Source organism: Pteropus alecto, unplaced genomic scaffold (genome assembly GCF_000325575.1).
Source record: "Pteropus alecto unplaced genomic scaffold, ASM32557v1 scaffold24, whole genome shotgun sequence".
NCBI classification, from domain to species: Eukaryota; Metazoa; Chordata; class Mammalia; order Chiroptera; family Pteropodidae; genus Pteropus; species Pteropus alecto.
The window spans coordinates 12,906,601-12,928,292 of NW_006439192.1; the positions used below are offsets into that span (position 1 = coordinate 12,906,601).

At 34.6% G+C, this 21,692-nt stretch overlaps 1 protein-coding gene and 1 pseudogene across 1 annotated transcript in view; one reads left to right on the forward strand and one right to left on the reverse strand.

The window, feature by feature from the left end:
• Positions 1–21,692, reverse strand: part of GPM6A (glycoprotein M6A) — a 246,269-nt gene that overhangs the window by 105,100 nt on the left and 119,477 nt on the right. The gene's annotated exons all lie outside the window — the stretch shown is intronic.
• Positions 17,733–17,848, forward strand: LOC112483439 (annotated as a pseudogene).

Consider the following 21,692-nt stretch of genomic DNA (forward strand, 5'->3'; position numbering starts at 1 on the left):
TCCCTAGAGTATATACTTAACTCATTTTGAAAGTTGTTCTGATCCCAAACAATATTTTCAAGAATGTCTGTAAAGCCCTGAACTGTGTTTTGGGTGTGTTAAGCCAACATTTTCATTTTTCATAGTAAAATAATTGCTTCAAAGTCTTAAAGTTTCTCTTCTCTGGAAAAATTAAATAATTTGACATGATATTCCACCCCAGTGTGTGAAAAACTATCAGTTATTTTGTATCTTAATAGTATATATAGATTTAAATGGAGAAATGCAAAAAAACAAATAATTGTTTATAACAGGCTAATAATTGGGATCTCAACAATATTGACAACCAACTATTTTAACTACATAGAGCTGGTCCTCATTGGATCTTTCATGATCTCTGACTTACAATTTCTTTATTTATTATGTTTGTTAATTAGCTAATAAGGTTGACAATGGTATTAATACCAGTAACAGTTCATTACAATCAAGTGCAACATTCAATCAATGTTTAAAACCTCCCCACAAATAACTGAACTCCCATGTAAACTAAATATATAACTGTCTTATTGCTATATGCTTAACATTTTCAGTAACTATACGTTTATCTCAATCAATTCCCTCCCCCACCATCGTCCCATGATTACACTTCCTATATCTATGGAATAATCCAGAAGGAAGCTTGTACAGTTAGCCCTCCACATCCATTGGTCTGCGTCTGTGGACTCAACTATCAGCTGATCAGAAAAAAAAAACATTGAGTTGTTGCTGATGTGATATAGTTAGGCCTATTATGGTTGTGTCTGTACTGAACATGTACAGACTTTTTTTTGTCACATATCCTAAACAATGCAGTATAACAACTATTTACACAGCATTTACATTATATTAGGTTTTATAAGTAATCTAGAGATGATTTAATGTACAGGGGAGGATGTGTGCAGGCTATGTGCAAATATTATACCATTTCATATATAGGACTTGAGCATCCACAGATTTTGGTATCCCAGGGGAACCAATCCCCTGTGGCTACTGAGGGACGACTACATATCTTTGTGTATTCACAACACTTTTTGAAGTCATCAAGAGTTTATGCACATGATCATAGATTTCAAAAATTCTTTTGATTTTCAAAAGCAAAGGTTTTGAGTTATTATACAGAAAGTTCTCGCTTTAAATGATTACCATCTCTGACTGTGTTTCACTCTCAGGATTTGAGATTTCAAATGCATAGTATCTTTATTTTGATATGCAAATTATAAATCTCGGTTGGGAAATTCACCATGAGTTTTACTTTACCTGGTGGCAATAACCTACCAGACCAGTGATTCTCTATGTGTGATCCTAGGATTAACAACTATACCTCTTGGGAAAGTGTTTGAAATGCAAGTTCTTGGACCCCCTACCCCAGAATTAGTGAATCAGAAACTTGAGGTAGGGGGAAGAGGGGCAGCAATCTACATTTTAACACACCCTAAAATAGGTGATACTCAAATAAACTAAAGTTGAGAACAATTCTATTAGACTATGGTGTTGCTACACGCTTGTGTAATTTATAAAGATGTGTTTATCCCAAAGGCACAAAATAGCACATCTATTGCAAAGTACAGTTAATAATCATTCTTTTCATATAAGCCATCCATTTCTAATAATTTAAGACAAAATCATCACCTTATCTCTAGCAAAGGCTGTTGCCGTACGATTGAAAAATTTTTAAGGAAGCTCAGTTGTTTAAACTTGACATGAAGAATATCTTTAAGTCTAATTTCCTAATAGTGCTCAATTCACCTATTTTAAGGCAAATACAACACTATTTATGACATTTGTCATCCACTTGTACAGGGTGATAAACACCTCCTTTGCAGTGCCACCACGTCTAATTAGCAAAACAGAAGCTCTTGGTTATGAAACCAAGAAAACTTGAGGAGCACAGCTTGAGTTTAACAAGGAGCCTTGTAGTGAGTCTGCCATCTTCCTTGCAAATTCACCAAACATCATCTTAACAAAATAGAAAAGCAACATGAAAACTCTTTAAATTTTTTTTTTTTTTTTGGTGTGTGTGTGGGAGGAACTTACCAACTCTTTTATTGACAGTCACAGGTAGATAAATTTGGTTTTTGCTTCCTCTCAAATGTGTCATTTCCTTTAACCTCTTCAACCTGAGTCGTCTTTCTCACAGCAAATGTAGCGCACGGTTGAAATGTAAGGAGTTTTCCTTTCTTTGTGGCCTACATTTTCTCCTTAGAAAACAATGGATTTCCTCGGGAAAGCAATTTTACCAAGGGAAATAAAAAATGCATTTTTTACACTACTCTAAAAATGTATTCAATTCTTGTTTGGCAAATCCTCAGCTGTATTGCACATAAAAGCAAATGAAGGAAATTGGAAACTCTTGCCTGAGGCGACGACTTATGAGCAGAGGGTTCGAAGATTTCAATAGCCTGATGCATAGCAATATTTCTTTTTTTTTCTTTTTTCTTTTTCATTTTGCAAAATGGGAAACAATATTATTCTTTCCCAGCCATGCCCTCTAAGTAGCCCTACCAGTCTTGTTCCTGCCCCAGGATGTCTTAGGCGGAACCCACACATCTCTCTCCTCAGCATCCAGGGAGCTCCAGCCAGCTCTCTCCTCTGGACTCAGACAGGCATCAATCCTTTTCTGAAACATAAATCATTTTTGTTTTGGCCAAAACATATATCCATTTCCTTAATTTCTGACTCTGAACCACTGTCTTTTCTGGGCGGTAGCATTCAATGACCTCTTCCGAAATAACAGACACAAAGCTGATAATCCTTGTTCTCCTCTCACCCTATGAAGGGCTAGAAATTTCCACAAATTCAAGAATCAACTGAAGAGTTTTGGAATCTCAACTTATAATAAAGACTGCTGTGAATGCAACAAAGTAAAAGCATAAAGGGCACAGAGATACAACATTTTTAAATACAAAATACAAATTTAAATACTGTAGTGAGGGAGAGGGCTGAAGTACAACAGACATGTCCAAAGACTTCTGTTTAAAGTTACTCTGAAAATACAACTTATTTTCAAAAATAAACAAAAAAACTCTTACTCAAAAAGCATAATGAAAAATCCTTTTGAGAAAGATATAATTCAGATATATTTTCAAGTTTAGATCTTTTTATCATTCAACTTTGTTATAGTCTCTTAGGTCAGATAGATTTTAGATAAAAAACTTTAAAGAAATTGAAAAATTTTTTGTTTCAAATAATATGATCCTGAAAGGATTTTTAAAAGGATTTCTAAGTGGTCAGGAAATCATTAAATAATTTCAATAGCTGTGTAATTTGTGGTAGATGGTTAAACATTGTCACGGAGATTAAAGAGGAATCTCATTTGGATTTTACAAAATGGAAACATAAATAGCTGAAAATATATACAAAGTATAAAAAATAAAATTACACATGTACCAAAATCTGGGTTAGAGAAATAAATTGCTTTGTATAATCAATGTATTGTAGCCACATGTATGTTAAGTCTTTTTTTTCATAATATGTCATATCAATTGCACCGAATGGAAATCATCTAAATTATAATGGGACTCTTCACCCTCTGGGCCAAAACTGGTCTGAAACAATTTAGTCCATCCTGTAGCAAAATCAGGTACATGCAATTCTTTCTCATCCATTCCTACTTTTTTCACACACCCACATTTAAAAATTCACCAGTAAAACTTCGCATCCACGTAAAATAAAGGGCACTTCATTGTCCTCCAGCGTTGTCCTGCATGACTGTCCATTCTAAAGCCTAAATTATTGCTCCATCATATTTCTAAAACATAGATCATAAGACCCTTTCAATGAATGCTTCTCTTTCTTGCACAATAAACCTTCAAAGTAACCAGAGATAATAACAATTCAAGTTAATGTCTGGGTTCCATTCAATATTAAAATGGTATGTAATCATTTGTCCCTCAAGGATCACAAGCAGATTTGTAAACTTATCTTAGATGATATAAAAAAGAACCACTCGTGACAGAGTGGCATTGTCAGCTTGTGGGAGATGAGATTCCACTGAGTCATGGCACATGTATGGAAAACGATTTTTAGAGTATTATTTTATCCAGGGGAAAATAGAGCAGATATTCCACTCTCTAGATGAAAAGACATGCTGTTTACCCTTAGACAGGCAGAGTAAGTCACAGACACTAATTCAGTGTAATGTTTAACAAGTACACAAAGTACCAAAGACATGCAACTTCAAAAATGAAAACAATGTTAGCTTTGTCATTATATATGAAGGTATCAAACAACAAAGTCTCTAAACATGTTGCTAATTTTTGCTAAAAGGGAAAATAACACAGCAAATTAATGAGCTCACAAAGATCTTGAAGAATGTTTAAACTTACTATACTTCATGTAAATGTAATATGAAAATCTTAATCATGCCATATATTATCTATTTTCTACATAAGAATAATGAACACATTAAAAATTTTCAAAAATGTAGCACACTTATAGTATACATTAAAGTGCCATTTTTTGTTGATCAAAATTGTCTAATATTAGTGCTTTGATAGAGTTTAACCTAATACATCTATAATATAGTAAAATAAGTCACAAATCACCCAATAGACATTAAAAAAAATCTTTTAATACCTAAAGGCTGAAGAGAAATGTACATATGTCAATAAATAAGAAGAGATGTGCCCGGAATCTGATACAGATGGAATATAGTGCTCAGTAGATCTGATATTTTTTAAAAGAGCATATCAGATGAAAAAATATACACTCTATATTTTTAATATTTTTAAAATTATGTATTGCTTGGTGGGACAGAGATATGGGGAGTCCACTTGCTTGAAGAGACTGCAGCACCTTTAGGTTATAACGGTGCTGCTTTTGCATCATTGCATTATTGCTTTTGCATCATTGCATTATTTGAAAGAAAATAAAGTACTAGAGTTGAGGCCAGAGATTGTAATGATGATGTAACTGTGAATGTGACATAAACTTTCCTTCCGAATATACCAGAAACAAGTAAAACTATTTTTAATATTCATATACAAATGGTAGCCACACAGAATATGCTGATGTTGGTACCAAATATCACGATGAAAGAACCATACATGTCATATATTAATAGTTCCTTTCAGTCTTGTGGTGTAGAGATCAATGTCAGTAACAAGTGTTTGCCATCTCTATGAGGATTAAATTTTTATCTAGTGTTACAATAAATCACTGTATAAAAATAACAAATAAATAAATAAATAAAAGCTTTTCTCAAGATTATACTTTTTGACTGGGCCATATAACTGGCATAAAAAACATGATATTATTTTAGATGTTTCGGAAAAACTCACTCTCAATCTTACCAAATAATGGTATCACATGTTTATCTCAAAGCATAAATTAATGTTTAGTATAGCAAAAAATTAGTACAACAAACTGCAAGGTGATGTGTAGACCAAATATTCCACAAATACCACTGACTAGAGCTTAAATGTCCTGTTTTCAGACTGTACCTTGTTTACAACCACAATATCGGGCAACTGTTAAAGACTATATACTGATAAAACTATGAAAACTGAAAGCATAAAGGAAGGTAAAAAGAAATTTGTTACTCATTGCATGCTATTCTTTGAATTTATGATCTTAAAAATTGAAAGACAAGATAGGTAGATAGGTAGATATGAGCCGGAGGAAGATGGACCATAAAGGATTAATGAGGCCTCAAGCCCCGCTCAGCAAAAGAATGTACAGGATGTTGTAATTAAACATATATCCAAACTAAATAGACAGGCAAGGTACCTGGGTGCCTGGGGGTGCCTGGCGCTTTCCTCACGCCCCTGACCCCCACTCTCCTGTGGTTCGTTAACTGCAGATGAGCATTATATGACCTTATTCTTGAGTGCTCAAGTGGTATGGGCAAAATTAGTTAACTGAGCATGCACCTACCCTCAAAGTCCCCATGGTGCAGGGGTTTTAACACACACTCTGCATACCCGGGTCAGGAGTGAGAGGTTCAGAGGGAGGAGCTAGGAATTCGTGTCATTCCAGGTAGGAATGACAGAAGAAGAACAAAGAAACCCTATGGCCCATATAAATCAGATCCTCAATTTTTCAGCACACTCGATTATCTATCAATCTGCCCACTTGGACTTTCTCTCAAGTGTGCTTTACTTTGCTTTACTTAGTAAAATTGCTTCTATTTGTTACTCTTTGCCTGCTCTTTCTTATCAAAACGTGGGACCTCCACGCAAATCTTTCGGGACTCACAAAACACAGCCATGACTAGACGCAGGTAACACAAAGCAGGTAACACAACTAGATGTAGCCTCTGAATGGCCTTGTCTCATTAAATTATCCTCAATAATTTTAAACTATTATTTCTCCTGCAATTTTGTTTTCTTTGAACACTTACTAATGAACACAGTGAGCCCAGCGTCAGCAAATTTATAAACCACTATGCTACATTTTATCAGCATCTTATAAAATGTTACAAGACATAACTTCACAAGTTTCAGTAACCATCTACTAAACCTGACAGTTCAATGTATTTCACTCAATTGTTAAAATTGTAATATGAAAAATATGTGGGCACTTTAGTAATAACAACAAATATCGATTCATTTTTGTTAGGTAGGTAGTTAGACATAAGTGACAAAGGAACAAAGGAATGGAAGCCTAGCCCAGAGACAGCCCAGAGACCGCCCAAAGAATATTCCATTGGTAGTAGAATTATGAGTAAGCACATGCGCACTAGGCCAAGTGTTATATAGCAGTCCAGTGTCAATCAAAATGACCTCACTTGTCAATCACTTAGGAATGCCTTTGTAACCACCTATGAGGCCCTAACATAATACAGACCTTCCTTGCATGGTAACCTGTATAGTTACAGTCCTCTTTGCTGAGAATCTACTCCTCTCTTAGAGTGTACTCTATCTTTTATCTTTTCACCTCCTAAATTCCACAGGGCTACAGCCTTCTTTAGTGTGGCCTATCTCCTTCTAAACTGTACTTTCAATAAATTTTACTTCTTCTAAATCTCGCTGACCTGTAATTCTTTACTGCTTTGGTGGGGAACAACCAAGGAAAAATTCAAATTGCACTTCTGCATTGTTACCCCCCATCCATGCCGCTGGGACAATGCCAGAATTCAGAGCACCCCAACAGTAACATTTTCATGAACGCTGCTATCAAACAACTGAATGTATTTCAGGTCTAAAAATAAAAAGAAATATTTTAAATTCAAATCTAATGGCATAAAATGGAATAAGGGCATCATTTTTCCAAGCTAGGCTTAGCTGCTCTATGAGATCCACCTTTATTTAAAAAAAGGTTTTCCATCAGTCCTTTAGCCTATATGGTGGACCTCATCTTTTTCCTCTTCCTCTTCATCCTTCTCTTTCTTTCCCTCCATCATCATTATCATCATCATCAGACATGAATAAGACTGTACTCACAGCACTTTGCAGGTTGGGTTCAAGAACTAAAGATAAAATCCATAGCCGTAAGACACTTATACTTTGAAAAGGGAGATGGGACATAACATAAACATTAAAAACTAAACAATAAGAAGTGCTATTTATTAAGTGCTAAATAAACATTTAAAAAATATTTTACAACAATTCAAAAAAGTGATTAACCCCTTAGCATTCTTTAATTTTTCATTCTGACTCTCTGCCTCAAAGAAATTTGCTTATTTTTTAAAATGTCACAATGTGTTATGATGAGTGGAAAGGAGACATGGGAAGGAATCAGAATTTTCTAAACTCCTACTATGTTGCAGATATTATAAGCCCTTTCACCTACTCTCTATTTCAGCTAATACATTAAATCCACCAAACTCAAAGATAATGATACAGAAAACTAAATTTTAAAAATGGATTTTGAGAAAAATTAAAATTGAATAATGCAGATTAAGTTATACAGAGAGTGAGTTAAAGTGTAGGAAAAGAGCCAGTGCGCAGCGAATTATCTGATCTGGGAACCCACAAGTTAACTGGCCACTCACTATGACAGCAGACTACAAAAACTGCTGGCTTTCCTATGTGTTTAAGGTTTATGAAGAACATACGAGTGTATGGTTTCTGAATTCTAGATCTTAAGACTTAATTACAACTTTCTTTGTGGGCGGTTGAGCAAAGAGATTTAAGTATTTTAAGTTCAATTATTCTATGAAAAGCATTCAAGGTGATCTTTTACTGTAAAAGAATGAGATTTTAAAACATTTGATTTAAAACTATCATAAAATCTCTGAAGTATAACAAACCATTAAACAAATCTGGGTTTGGTAATATATGGGCACTACTTCAGAGAGTCAAAACTCTTCAAAGTTTAAGGCTAGTTTTAATGGACAACCCATATTCATGTCATATCTAAGAGTTCCATTACTCACATTATGTTCAAACCTATATTTTTAAAATTATTTCTAATTGCAAAATATTTAAAGGTATTTTGTCAAAAATCAATATAATTCTTTACCACTGCTGAAAAATAAATTTTGAGGTATAGAACTACAAAATTTGAATTTGAATGTTATTATTATGGGAAAAAATGATTTCTAACTAGACACATTTTTTTTCTCAGAACTGAAATGAAGACTATCTCGTTTCATTAAGTTAAAATCCTCTTTGTTCTCCAGATAACGTGTGTGAGATTTTCTTCTAGTTCCCTGTAGAGCTGAATTTAAACTAAATAGCGATTGAACTAAATAGTGTGTCCATAAAGTTAAAGAACATTTGAAATTGATAAGAAAACTATAATCAATATTTACTCATTAATATTAACATATATTCACACTACTCAATATGAAATGCTTAAGACAGTGCCCAGATTATTAAATATTAGCTATATTTACTATTTTTCCATAAAAACAAATCATGTTTGTAAAGGCAGTTAGCTATATTTCAGATATGCAATCACTAAATCGAAGTGCAAAATTGATACGGTATAGACCATTAAAAATGAAAAACAGACATTCACTAATACAAGAAAAGTGGTATGGAAAGGTATCTCAAAAACTTAAAAGAAACGGCTAAGTTTTAGGGGAAAGAGATTTAACCAACTACTATTTTTCATTTGAATTATTTACTAGAACTTTTTCTCATCAAATAACAATAAAAGAATATAACCAGTTATAACTTTTTTCTTCTACATTTTGTTTTATTAAGAAAGAAATGCTAATTCATCATTCAAAGAACCCTTCTAATGGGGGAAGTAAATTGCATTAAAACAAGAGAGAAAGTATTCACCAAAACATTGAAATTTCTATAATTAATTATAGACATTTATAATTAATTAGTGGAAAATGATAATTAGCAAAAAATTTTAATTGCTTCACTTTTACTTGAGAATAAGGAAAAAGCATGCATGCTCCATAAAAGGAGGAAATGTGAACAGTATGTTGTATGTTTCTATCATCATTCTCAGGGACAGATTCCACCAAATTGTTCTCTTGTAGAGGTAGATATACTAAAAGATTACCATTTCTCACTTACAGAAATGTAAGCCCAAAATCATTAAGCCATTTAAACAATGTGCCAAATGTCTTTCTTTCCTTTGAAAATCATTCTGATTATACACAGCAGTAATGTTCCTTTGTGTTGCTATATCTTAGTACTTTAGGAACACACATCATTTAATAGCCAACAGCTATCCTTCCTTTTTCCTCTGATCTCAGATTTTCTCACGTTGTAACTTAATTCTCCAGTGAACTCTATAAACAGACTCCAATAAGCTACTGACTTTCATCTGTGACCAAAGTTAAATTTCTCACTCACAATTTCAGAGAAACAAATCAGTTATCTTCTGTTTTTCTTTCCTTTTATTTTCACAGACAAAGAAGGAAGTTTCTTTCAGATTAAGAATATGCAAGACAATGGTCACAACTTGAATAGAGAACACTTGGGAAAACATGTATTATTTTTATAATGTCAGCTAATCCACAGCTGTGCCACCTGTTAGTATGGATGCTATCCAAAAGGATTTTGAAACTAAGCCAGGCAGTCTGCCTTCAATGTATGAAAAAGAAAATTGTCAAAAATATCGTGTGGAGGGAGGGTGTTTGTACATGTAGAGGATAATGGAGGCCAACATATACAAACTAGAAGTCGTTTCCTGCATTCTATGAATCCTATATGCACCTTGCCTTTTGGATTAATTAAAGAATAATTAACTTCTAAAAACCATTTTTGAAGTCAACACTCTAAGTACATTCTGTATCGATATCTCAATCTACTACAATGAACTTCTTAGTCTCCTTAAATGTTTAAGTTTCAGTACAAGGAATTAATGAAGCAACTATATCAGGCACTTTTAATCTAAAAAGTAAATACATTCATTTTAATGATACTGTAGAAAAAATCTACATATATCCTTTATCCTAATAAGATGGTTGAACTTGTGTTATTGAGCATTTTGGATCTCTGAGACAAATAACACCAACGTTATAAAAAACATAATTAGCAACTGGTCCAATGAAAATATAAAAAGACAAAATTCTAAAACATTATATATAACCTGAGCAATGTAGAAGTTCTGTGAATTTCTATTAAATTTTATGAAAAATACATCTAATTTTTCTCACTGACAGGTGTTTTAGAACTACATTGGATAACAACATAAAGTTAATTACTTAGACTCCAGCATTAAATACTAGTAAAAACACAGCTGTCAAATTATGAGACTGATTTCTCCTAAACGCTTTATAAAATCTAAACTCTGTTTCTTCTAGTTTTGTTATGCAAATGCTGAGATGGTAACTAACAATAACTGTTGAGATAAAATGTGTCTACTTGGAGCTGGACAAACAAGACAAGTTCCCTTTTTCATGAATCTGCAAGAAGCTAACCTCCAAGAAACACAGGGAGGCTAATTAATTCTTCCATTTCAATGATCGTTCAAAGGTTTTTAATGTTGTCATTTTGCTAGCCACTGGTCTATGAATTTCAATGGCATACTATTAAAGATTCTAATTCTGTTAATGAAGCAGACACTTTAACTCATTCTGGTTCTTTAATTTCTTTGCAATGGTTCTCAAAATATTTCATTATCAATACTTACTTACTTGTAGGTCATGGCTTTAATGTGAACCAATTATTCAAATTTGGAATCGCCTAGAATGTGTTAAAGAGTGGTGTCAAGGCAAGATTTAAGGACACAATGAATATACGTTTGGTTCAGCTGCCACTTAGCCCGTTAAACTTGGGGCAAAGTTCTTAACATTAAGCCTCTTTACATAAAATTCCTAAAAGAATCTGGACATTTAGAGGTCTTTTGATTGCAAAGAACAGAGATTCATTCAGATTAGCTGGGGGATGGAGAGCACAGTCACTGTAAAAATATATGGAGGAATAAGGAGCCCCTGAAGGCACATTAAGAATAATCTTTTCTAATTCTCAAGAGAGAAGTCCCATTGAGCCACCTAGGGATTGCCTATCCTTGATAAAGTTGTCCACATCCAGCCAAAAAAGCCAGAGTTGATGATAAAGAGTACAGCCATAAATTACAGAGCATGGCTGATTAGTGTAGTAGAAGTGTGTGGCTGAAGCATAGCCACTTAGAAGGGGGTGTGGCAGGCAACCCATTATTGACATGTAGTGCAGTGCAGGGTGTGGTTAAAAGTCAGATTCTGACCTCAGTCTGACAGTATGGAATCCTGGCCCTACTGCTTGCTACTACGCGACTTTGGTCAAGTAAATTAACCTATTTGATTTTTAGTTTCCTCAGTATTAGTACCACTTAAGGTCATTGTGAAAAGTCAATGAGTTAATTTATGTAAAGTCCTTAGGGCACTGTCTGGCACCGAAATCACTAGGCAATTTAGGTTGACCAATATCATCTAGTGTCATAGAGCCAATGCTACCTCCTTTTTAATTTATTATAGGGATGATGTCTGCCCAAGTAAGAGCTAGGCTCCAAAGTCATCTTTCAAGGCAAGAATAACCCTAGTCAAAAAAAAAAAAAAAAATTCAAAAAGACTTTGTCAGCCCATAAATATGAAATATATGCTTTTGTAAATAGACTCCTTTATAGTGATATGTGTGTATAAGAGGAAAGGACATTATATAAATGTATAATGTAAAATGTAAAGTACATAATTATAAGCAGACATTCAAATATAAGTATACCGTATTATCAGTTATGAGATAGATAAACATTAAGATTGAATGTCTTTTCCTCTAGATATTCTTGCTGGTTTTAATAAGTTAAGGATATGCTGACATGACGCATATGTTAGTGGTGTTGGGCTAAGGATGAATGGCCATATGATGGATGTTGAAATAACGAAGCTGGGCTCTGTTCACACCAAGTTTGATCTTCCACTTCTTGTAGTGACCCAGTCCCTGGAGAGTCACCAAAGATTGCTTCTCTTGGGGAATGAGAGACCAGGCTTCGGTGTGGGAGAGGAAGTCAGTGGTTGACTCTGTTCAGTTTAAGAGGTTGACAGCATAGATTAGTATGCTGCTAATTATACCAGAAAAACATGATGAATAACACCATGGCTGTTATCTTTGGAGCTGATCAAACATTTCTGTACATAACATGTAATTTTGAGGCTTATTTCATATGATGTTCATGTTCAGAAATTAAGTCAATAAGGTTTCTGACTATTTGGAACAGTTTAGGCAATTTATGAAGATTCCGACTTGCTAACATTTCCTGTGCATTGTTATTTTCCTTTTATATGATTTTACCACATCTTCTAATCATTGATTCATCAACCTTCCTCTGTGACTGCCTCCTAATTCAGTAATGCATTCACTGAAGTTTCTACAAAGTAATGGTCATGCATCTTTGTAAAAATCTCTTCATGCACTTAGCTGACTGAACTCCTCTATAGTAACTGAAGCCCTTGTCATGATTTGGTGAATATACATCTCAATTGTTGAAGACAGTGATGCTAGGTTTATGCTAGTTGGATGTAAGGGCCCAGCTCTAGACAGCCTCTTTTCTTTTTTCTCCCCCTCTAATACCAGAACACTGTTGCTTTGGTCGAAAACAAAATAAAGTAATTGGCTTTCATTTAAAGACCATGTATTACCAGAAATGCATGTTTCTTAAAGCACCAGACTGCCACTCAGCACAACGAGATCCTCACCTGTGGAGAGTGTGGCAAAAATGAATGGAGAAACAGGTTAATAACCCCATTTCAGTGTCAGACCGAGGCGTGGACTCATTGAGCAGATTGGTGAGGAAGTCACTCACACTTTTAAATTATTCTCTCTACCAGGATGAACACATATAGTTGAATTAAGGTAAGCGTTAGGACTGCTTTCAACTGGCTTTTAGGGAAGGGAAATCTCATTAAGACATATTTCTTATGAACAATCTTTTGAAGTCCTTAAACATATTATTTTTTTCAAATATGTTTATAAAACCACCAGCTTCCATTTTACGTTCTAGTTGAAATTAAATAGTGACATGGGTAAATATCAACATGAATTTAAGTCCCTCTAATTCGTAACAGGGAAGAATAGGTTTAAATTGCATAAAGGACCAGGAAAACATCTTTAAAATGGAAGAAAATTCTGTGATATCTGAATTATCATTTAAGAAAATCCTATGCAACATAAGAAAAACAGGGTAAGAGCTAATGCAAAGTGCTGCTTTCCTTTAAAGAAGATGGATCATTAAATCTGTCCACTTAAACTCTTGAAAAACCTCTAATGATTTTACCTGCTTGTCAAGTAGCTCCTTCAACTTCAATCCCATAAATTGCACATTGTTCTTCAACCCCTGAACATGTAGAAAGAGCATTTGTATTCAAATACAACTTTCTAACAACAAACTTATATAGAAAAAAATGTCACAGACATAGTTGAGAGGAATAGAAGGCCAAGAATGAAGAAAATTATAATGTCTTCTTTTCAATTACAAAAAAAGAGCTTAATCATAGAAACTTTAGCTATATATCTTTCTGTACTTATGAACCATTAAACAACTTTTAATTTTCAAAACATTATTTTCTACTCCTATTCCTGATTTAAGTATTTACATCTCGATGTTAAAAAGAACCCACTGGAACAGAATCTTCCCCATCACACAACTGCTGCCCCTACCCTCATGATTTTCAATGTTATCTGAGAAAAAAACATCACAACTAATTACATCATTTTCCTTCATTCCTGCATCTACTAAGGCTTGGGCAGACATATTCGACCTGTTACCACAATCCATGATTTATCTCAAAGGTTTTATTTAGTGTAATAAATATCATTTCTCTATTTAAAATGATCAGTTTTCTTTTCTTAAACAGGTTGACTAGCGAAGAAGCAGTCTCATTATATGCTACAAAAAAAAAACCATATTAAAATAAAGTATTTTATTCCCAAAGCAAAACATTCAGCTGAGGTACCTTTTAATGATGGAAATTACCATGAAAATTTGTCATTTCAAATCATAGATGAACACTTAAGGTTTTTGTTCACATAATAAAGGTAGTTGAGTCTGTCTTTTACTTTAAAAATAGATTACACGATATTTCTGTAGATTATGAGTTTCTATTACAGGTTATCATTAACAAGTGGGCTAACGACCACAATTTAGACATTGGCTTATTTATTATCTCCTTCTATTGCTCATATAAAACCTTTACATATTTAATGCTCTTTGATTATACGTGTGTGTGTGTGTGTGTGTGTGTGAGTGTGTGTATTAGGAGACCAAGCAAAGACAAATGGCTCAAAATAATGAAAAAAACTAAACCATGTTTCCAAACTACCTATTTTATCATGTAAAATATAGTTTTCTAAAATAATGCATTTATATACATTCAAAATCAAATTTGGTAGCTGAATCTTCTCAATGCTACTCTTAAATATTACCTATGTTACTGTTTCATCCTAAGAACACAAGAGCATTTTCTGTAACATTACATAAGCCTGACAGCAGACATGAGAGACAACGATGCCGATTCTGGGGTGAAAGCTACAGTTCCCTTCAAAGCCACCACTTGACACACACATAGACATTGTAGTGTTTGAATCATTTGAAATTGCTAATATTTGGCCATTTTTCACCTACAAAAATGACAATTTCACTTTAACTTATACAGCCAGATATACCTACACAGACTTAAAATTCATCGGAAAATATCCTTGATGTGTATTATTCAGAAGTTGATTACATACGGTCAACTCTACAGAAAGGAAAACCTTAACGTCAGTACACACTCTGAAAACTGATGAACCTTTGCTCCATCTGTATCAAATCTAAACTGCATCCATGCCCCCCCTCCTCCCGAAAAAAGGTTTTTTAAAAGGTGCCCCAACCAAAATGTAATAAATATATTCTCAGTCTTTGTTCTATCAGATGTCCATTTAAACGTATCGATAATGGTTACATCATCAGATTTTTAACTATGGCTAGCTCCAAATATTGCCTTTGTGGCTCACACCAGGAATCCTTTGACCCAGCTCGACAAGTGTAAAAACATGAAATAAATTAAGGTTAACGAAGGCTGGTCTAAGAAATAGTTCGCAGCAATACCACGATGCTCGCATCACTAACACCCGACTTGTATCTGAAGGATTTGCAAATAATGACAACATTCATGCCAGACATTACTGCAAGTGAGGAACGGGCGAAAGGAGAAACAAAAAATGCCTTCCAAGAGAGAAACATTCATTAGCCTTACTGGCAAGTGTCTAAAGCAAACAAGGAAACTGCAAAATAATTACTCAGCTACAAATAAACCCTTTTTAGCACAGTACCTTTTTGTGTCTGTCCCTCTTCCATATTCTCTTCCATGGCTACCTTTCTTCAGTAGAATCTGGTACACGGAATTAATCAAAAGCTCAATTAGAAGCTGGAAAAACTGGTGATTTTTTTTTTTTCCCTGAGAGTCTCCAACAGCAGTGGCTTGGGCAAGTCCTCAGAGCTTAGCTAAGGCTCCCTCGCGCCTCTTGTTTGCTTGGAGACAGGCTGTCAAGTGTAATTTCATTCAAATTACTCTTCCGTGAAGATTATCAATTTTTCTTCTCAAAGCTGCCCATTGTGTACCACTGTAAGCAGGTATTCAAGCCAACAGCCTGAGAATTTTGGGGGGAAATCTGGTCTGAGTCCTAGTAGCAAAGACTCCAATGATTCGCAAGCCTTGCTCTGCATTTAAAATGGGGAAAAGAAATTGAGGTTTGTATGGAAATCTGGATTTTAAATTGGAAACAGGCTGGGCTGTGAACAGATGGAGGGGTGTCCTCCTAAGATGAAGCAGACCACCACCCCAGAATTCCCCCCTTCACCACCAGAGTGGGAAAGCCCAGATTCCTGTCGCTTCTTTATGCTGCAGCAGTGGCTTCTCACCCAGTCAGATACCTTGCAAAAATGCGTTTTCCTTTTTTCTCCTAAGTATCTAGTTAATTTGATTTAAAAGTGCCAAAATTGAATGCAATTATACCACTTCAGAGTTTATCTGTACAAGGTTATTATTAAGGGAGGATTTATAAGCCCAGACCTTTCAGATTTAAAAAGATATAGAAGTATGTGATTTCCGAAATAATGAATATACACCTTTAAGTCCGAAAGATATGTTTTAAGTAATTATTTTTCTTCAATGCCATGAGACTCTTAAAGAAAAGGTAAAAAACACTGAAATTGAATAAAAAAGTCTATTGATGTCTTTGTAATTTATTGTTCCTTTAGCCCACCAAAACTGCTGATTTTAAATGGGAATCTCTTGGAAGAGAATTGTTTCAAGGGTCATTACTGGGGAATGAGAAGGAAGAAATTCTAGGTAAGTAACAACGGGCTAAGCAATTTATAATAGGAGTCTGCAGTCTGATTTGGAATGCAAATCCCAATGCTGCAGTCTGGCAAGAAATTAGCATTTGTACTTCAGCCGCCAGAGTGACAGGGCACAACCCGAGTGTCTCAATACTTCACAAAAGGTATAGTAAGAAAACAAACAGTATCTCTTTCAAGGGGAAATAAACCTTTACTAGATTCTAAAGGAAGAAGAAACCCTGTCCCTGTCTCCATCTCTAAGCAAGTGCACACACACACACACACACATACACAACTGTATTCTTTACCTTTAAAAATAAAATCACACCGTAATTATCCACAGTACATGTTCTTGTATTACAGCATATTTCATGTACATTTTTAAAAGTGGGTCAGTAACATGGTACACACCACCCTTTACAAAATCATTACAAAAGCAACTATTTAGAAGAAAGAGTTCTTATACAACATTCCACTTTCTCATGATTTCTCAAAAAAATGCTTTCTTAATTCTATAATCATTTGCAGTTGTTTTTTTTCTCTTCAAATGAATTTAACCCATAGGTAAATATAATTCAAATAATTGAAAAAAAAAACTACGTCTTCTGATTATATTCTAATCTGTATTCAGGGGCTAGTGAGAGGGCTGCTTGCTCAGGGCAGAAATTGAGATTAGGAAGCCACAGAGAAATCAAAGAGCCAAGACATACAGCATCTCTGCTTCCATTCACCCAGGCTGACATAACCTGGCATATCGTCCAAATAGAAAGGCTCATCATTCACATATTTTTCATTCATTTTATACCACAGAAATCATCAGGGAAACAAACCATTAATAGTAAAAGCAGTAGAAATAATGCCTTTAAATTCTAGAGCAGCTTACAGTCCACAAAATATATTTATATGCATTAACCCATTTGTATAACAAATAGAGAATGTGCTATTTTTCCCCCATTTTATGCTGGAAAAACTGAGACTTTGGGGACGTGGTTCCATAGTATAGCAGTTAGCATGTTTGTCTTACATGCAGAAGGTCCTGGGTTCGTGCCCTAGTGGAGCCATGGTCCATGGTCTACAGCCATGCCACCTTGAACAAGCCCGATGTCTGATCTTGGAAGCTAAGTAGGGTCGGGTCTGGTTAGTACTTGGATGGGAGACCACCTAGGAAGACTAGGTGCTGTAGGCATAAATAATAATAGTCAAAAACAAAAAACAAAAAAAACCCTGAGACTTTGGGAGACCCAGCGATAGGACCAGCAAATGACCAAGTAAGTCTTAGAACCCAGGCCTCGTCTAAAGCTCTGAGCATGGCGCTGCTTCCCTGATTGCTCTATTCCTCATTATGAGTGTCTTCAAAAGTCAGCTTCAGCCCATGGCTTTCTTTTTCACCATGCACATAAAGGGAAGGAGTAAAAGGAAAATGAAAGGGAAACAAAAAGTATATTCATTGAGCAAGATAAATGGAAAAGGAATATGACTTCTTTTCCTTCTGGAAACTGCAGCGCATCAACTTTTTGTCTAAAATAGACTCTTCCACACAAAAATTGTTTTACCAAAAGAAGACAATAGTAACTTATACCGATTTTTTGACCGTAAAAAGAACTATTTCAAATCCAAGCTAAATAAACTCATGAAGAAACATGTATGCACAGCTTCCTTATGGCAATCACCTATCAGTGAGCAGGTTCATTTTTTTTTTATTGTGGTAAAATACACACAATATAAAATGTGCCATTTTAGTCCTGTGTATGTGTACAGTCCTGTGGCACTAAGTACATTCATTCATATTGTGCTGCAACCGTCACCACCATTCATCTCCAGAACTTTTTATCCTCTCAAACAGAAACTGTCTCCATGAAACGTAAATTCCCCTTTTCCTTCTTCCTGTTTGAGGACGGTCAAGTTGCTCTGGCTGATTATTGTTTCTGGAATTGTTTTTTAACCTCTTGATTTCATTTAAGCTAAAATATCTTTTTGAACAACCAAGTATCTGAAAACTAGTTAGAAAAGAAAAATGGTTGACATCATTGTAGATTAACTTTATGAATTCCAAAATATATTATATGACCCTTAGGAACTGGCAATGCTTTTTTCTAGATCTTTAAAACCTATAAGTTAAGATGATGAGATGACTCACTTAGTATTCTTTTCATTATATCACTTTATATTTACCCCATTCTATTTTTAGTCATCTATTTAAATATATGATATGAGTTCAATTGGTAGTTTTAAAATATAATAATAAATGTTAATTACATTTTCCCTTTTAAAAATTGTCTAAGGTATATTTATAATATATATTCCTTTCTTCCTCTGTTAGCTAGAAGATACATTACTCACGAAATCTAAACCCACTGTAAGTCCTTCTCATTTCTCCTAATTCACGTTAATTTGGAGCTGGCTCTTTATAAACATCTTATCTTTATAAACATTTTATTATATTAACCAAGAAAATATGTACATATTCCTGTAATATATAATTAGTCATCTTTGTGATTCAATGTTCAAAATACAGTCAAGTAAACAGAGTTGCAGATTAAACAGGCAAGTTGATGATCTCAAATACAGCACCAGCTGTAAGAAATGGAAAAAAATGATCAAGGTTCTTAGGTTAGACGTAAAATAAAGGACATGTGGAAAGACGATTACATGAACCAATTATAGTACACAGGACAAAGAGACATGACCACTGTTTGAAACTTTTTTTCTCTCAAATGTTTCAGACACATTCAACACTATCTTGAGAATAAAATGTCTTAGTTGATTTCTTCCCACATTTTGACAAAGAAAAAGAACATTCTTTTCTGCTGATTTGAACTCTATGTAAGAAATTGACTTCTATAAAATTTTCTCAAAGAGATACCACAAACATTTGAATGTTTTAAATACATTATAAAAGTAGTTTAACATTCTTCAGAATTGTATACTTGTATAATGCAATCAATCGATTCACAGAATGACCATGTTCCTTAAAAGTCTTTGCTGAACTGAAGTATCATTGCCGCCACTTCCTTTCATTCTTTTATTGTACAAATGTTTATTTAGCATTCTTATAGACATAGGAACTTGCTGTAGGCAAGAGAGGTAATCTCTTCCCTAATGATGTTTACAGCCTAATAGCACAAGACAGGTCAAAAATCTCAATGCTATGTGATAAGTGATAACTAATAAGGATAGAAAAGTACAGGGTGCTACATGAGCCTAAAGCAAGGATACCTAACCAATTTTTCAGTTTTGATAGTTGAAGTTTTCTTGCTTTTCTAGAAGGTATAACTTAATATAGCTTTAGAGGGCAAAGCAAATTTTTCAAGGTGACATGGCTGGTAAATGAAAGGATTGGGATTTGAATTTTGGTCTTTCTAAACTCACCCTCCATAAAAAAGAAAGTCGTTCAGTACTTAATTAGCACAGTTAGAAGACTTTCATAGTAGTGGTTCCTCATTTGGACTAAATCTTAGTGTTACATTAATGACAATGGACACTATTTATATCTCAGCTGAAGGATGAGTTTATTTGTTGTTGTTGTTCCATTTATTTGACCAAAGTTTAACAATTCAGACATCTCAGTTAAGCTAACATTACATATCACACTGGATATTGCAAATGACAAGCTTGTAAAAATAAATAAGAACAGAGAGTAAGAGATGGAAACAGAGGAGGGAGAGGGAGAGAGAAAGAGAGAGAGAGAGAGACTAAAAGTGATGCTGGGGAAGGGAGGGAGGAAAAAATAACAGGCAAAGCTGCAGCCTGTCAGAAGTTCTGAGTTTTAAAATATTGATTTTTAAGTCTTGCTTTCAATGTTCCTGCAGACACAGATGATGGAAAAAAAATCCTCTAAAAAAGCTGATTGCACAACATGGTAAACAGAGAAATGATGAAGAAAAATAAAATTCAAGTCTTTTCAGCTTTATAATAAGCATGTCGGTCTTTTTTGCTTGTACATTCGATTGTAAGTCCCCTTGTGGATGAGAAAATATATGAAACTCTACTCTTACATTTCCAGAGATCATCTTAGGTAACCTAGGAATTCTTATCTCAGAGAGGGGAACTACTCACAAACTTGACAACATTGCTCACTCATTCTTCAAAATGCCCTCTACCGAGACTTCTGAACTAATCACTTCACAGCAGGAGGCGGGCGGGGGGAGGGTTGAGTAAAAGGCCTCTCCCCAGGAGCAATCAGATAAAAGGCACTTCCTTTTCTACTTGTAAGACGGTTGTGTAATTTTATGCATAGTTCCTTTTCTTGTGAGCTGGATATCTGAAGATATTTTGGGAGTTTGTCAGTCTTGATAAGGAGACTTTTGATTGTGATCTCTTTCCATTAATTAAGGACTGTACTCATGCTCAAGTCCTGCATGTGCCAGAAAAAGCCAGAAAACTTGCTTCCGAGAAAGTTTTGTTGGCAATAACATTTGGTCTATTTGGATGACAGACTGAGGCTCCAGAACTGTTGACACACTGAAGTCATTAAATGACACACATAACCTGCATCCTAATAGATGCTGTGTTCCATGTGCACACTGTTAAGTTCAAATGAACCTTGGAGAACACCACTTGGCGCCAATGTGCTTGCACAGCAGTCACAAAATCCATCAATTTGCAACTGTTCTTTATGGTTTTCTGCAGTATGCACAAGTCACCAATAAACACTCCACTGCAGTTATCCTGGATGAAATACAAAGCTGTTTTTAGGATTTGATATTGCAAATGTTAAGGGAGAACTGATTTATATTCTCCCTCCATCCCACTGCCTGAATTTCAAAATCATTTGTCTACATCTCCTATTTGCAAAGTACCATACATTTTTTATTTTTACTATTTCAATATGAATGAAATTTCAATATATATTTCCTTGGCCTACGCTTGAGAGCAGAAATCATAAGTTGCATTTGTTTCTCCCTCACTCACTGTTCATGAGGTGACACTAAGGACAGACCTGTTTTGAAATGTCCAGCTTTCTAGGGACCATGTCTAACTCTTTTTTTCAATAATACTTAACAAATAGTTGCATGGCATCCCCTGTATGC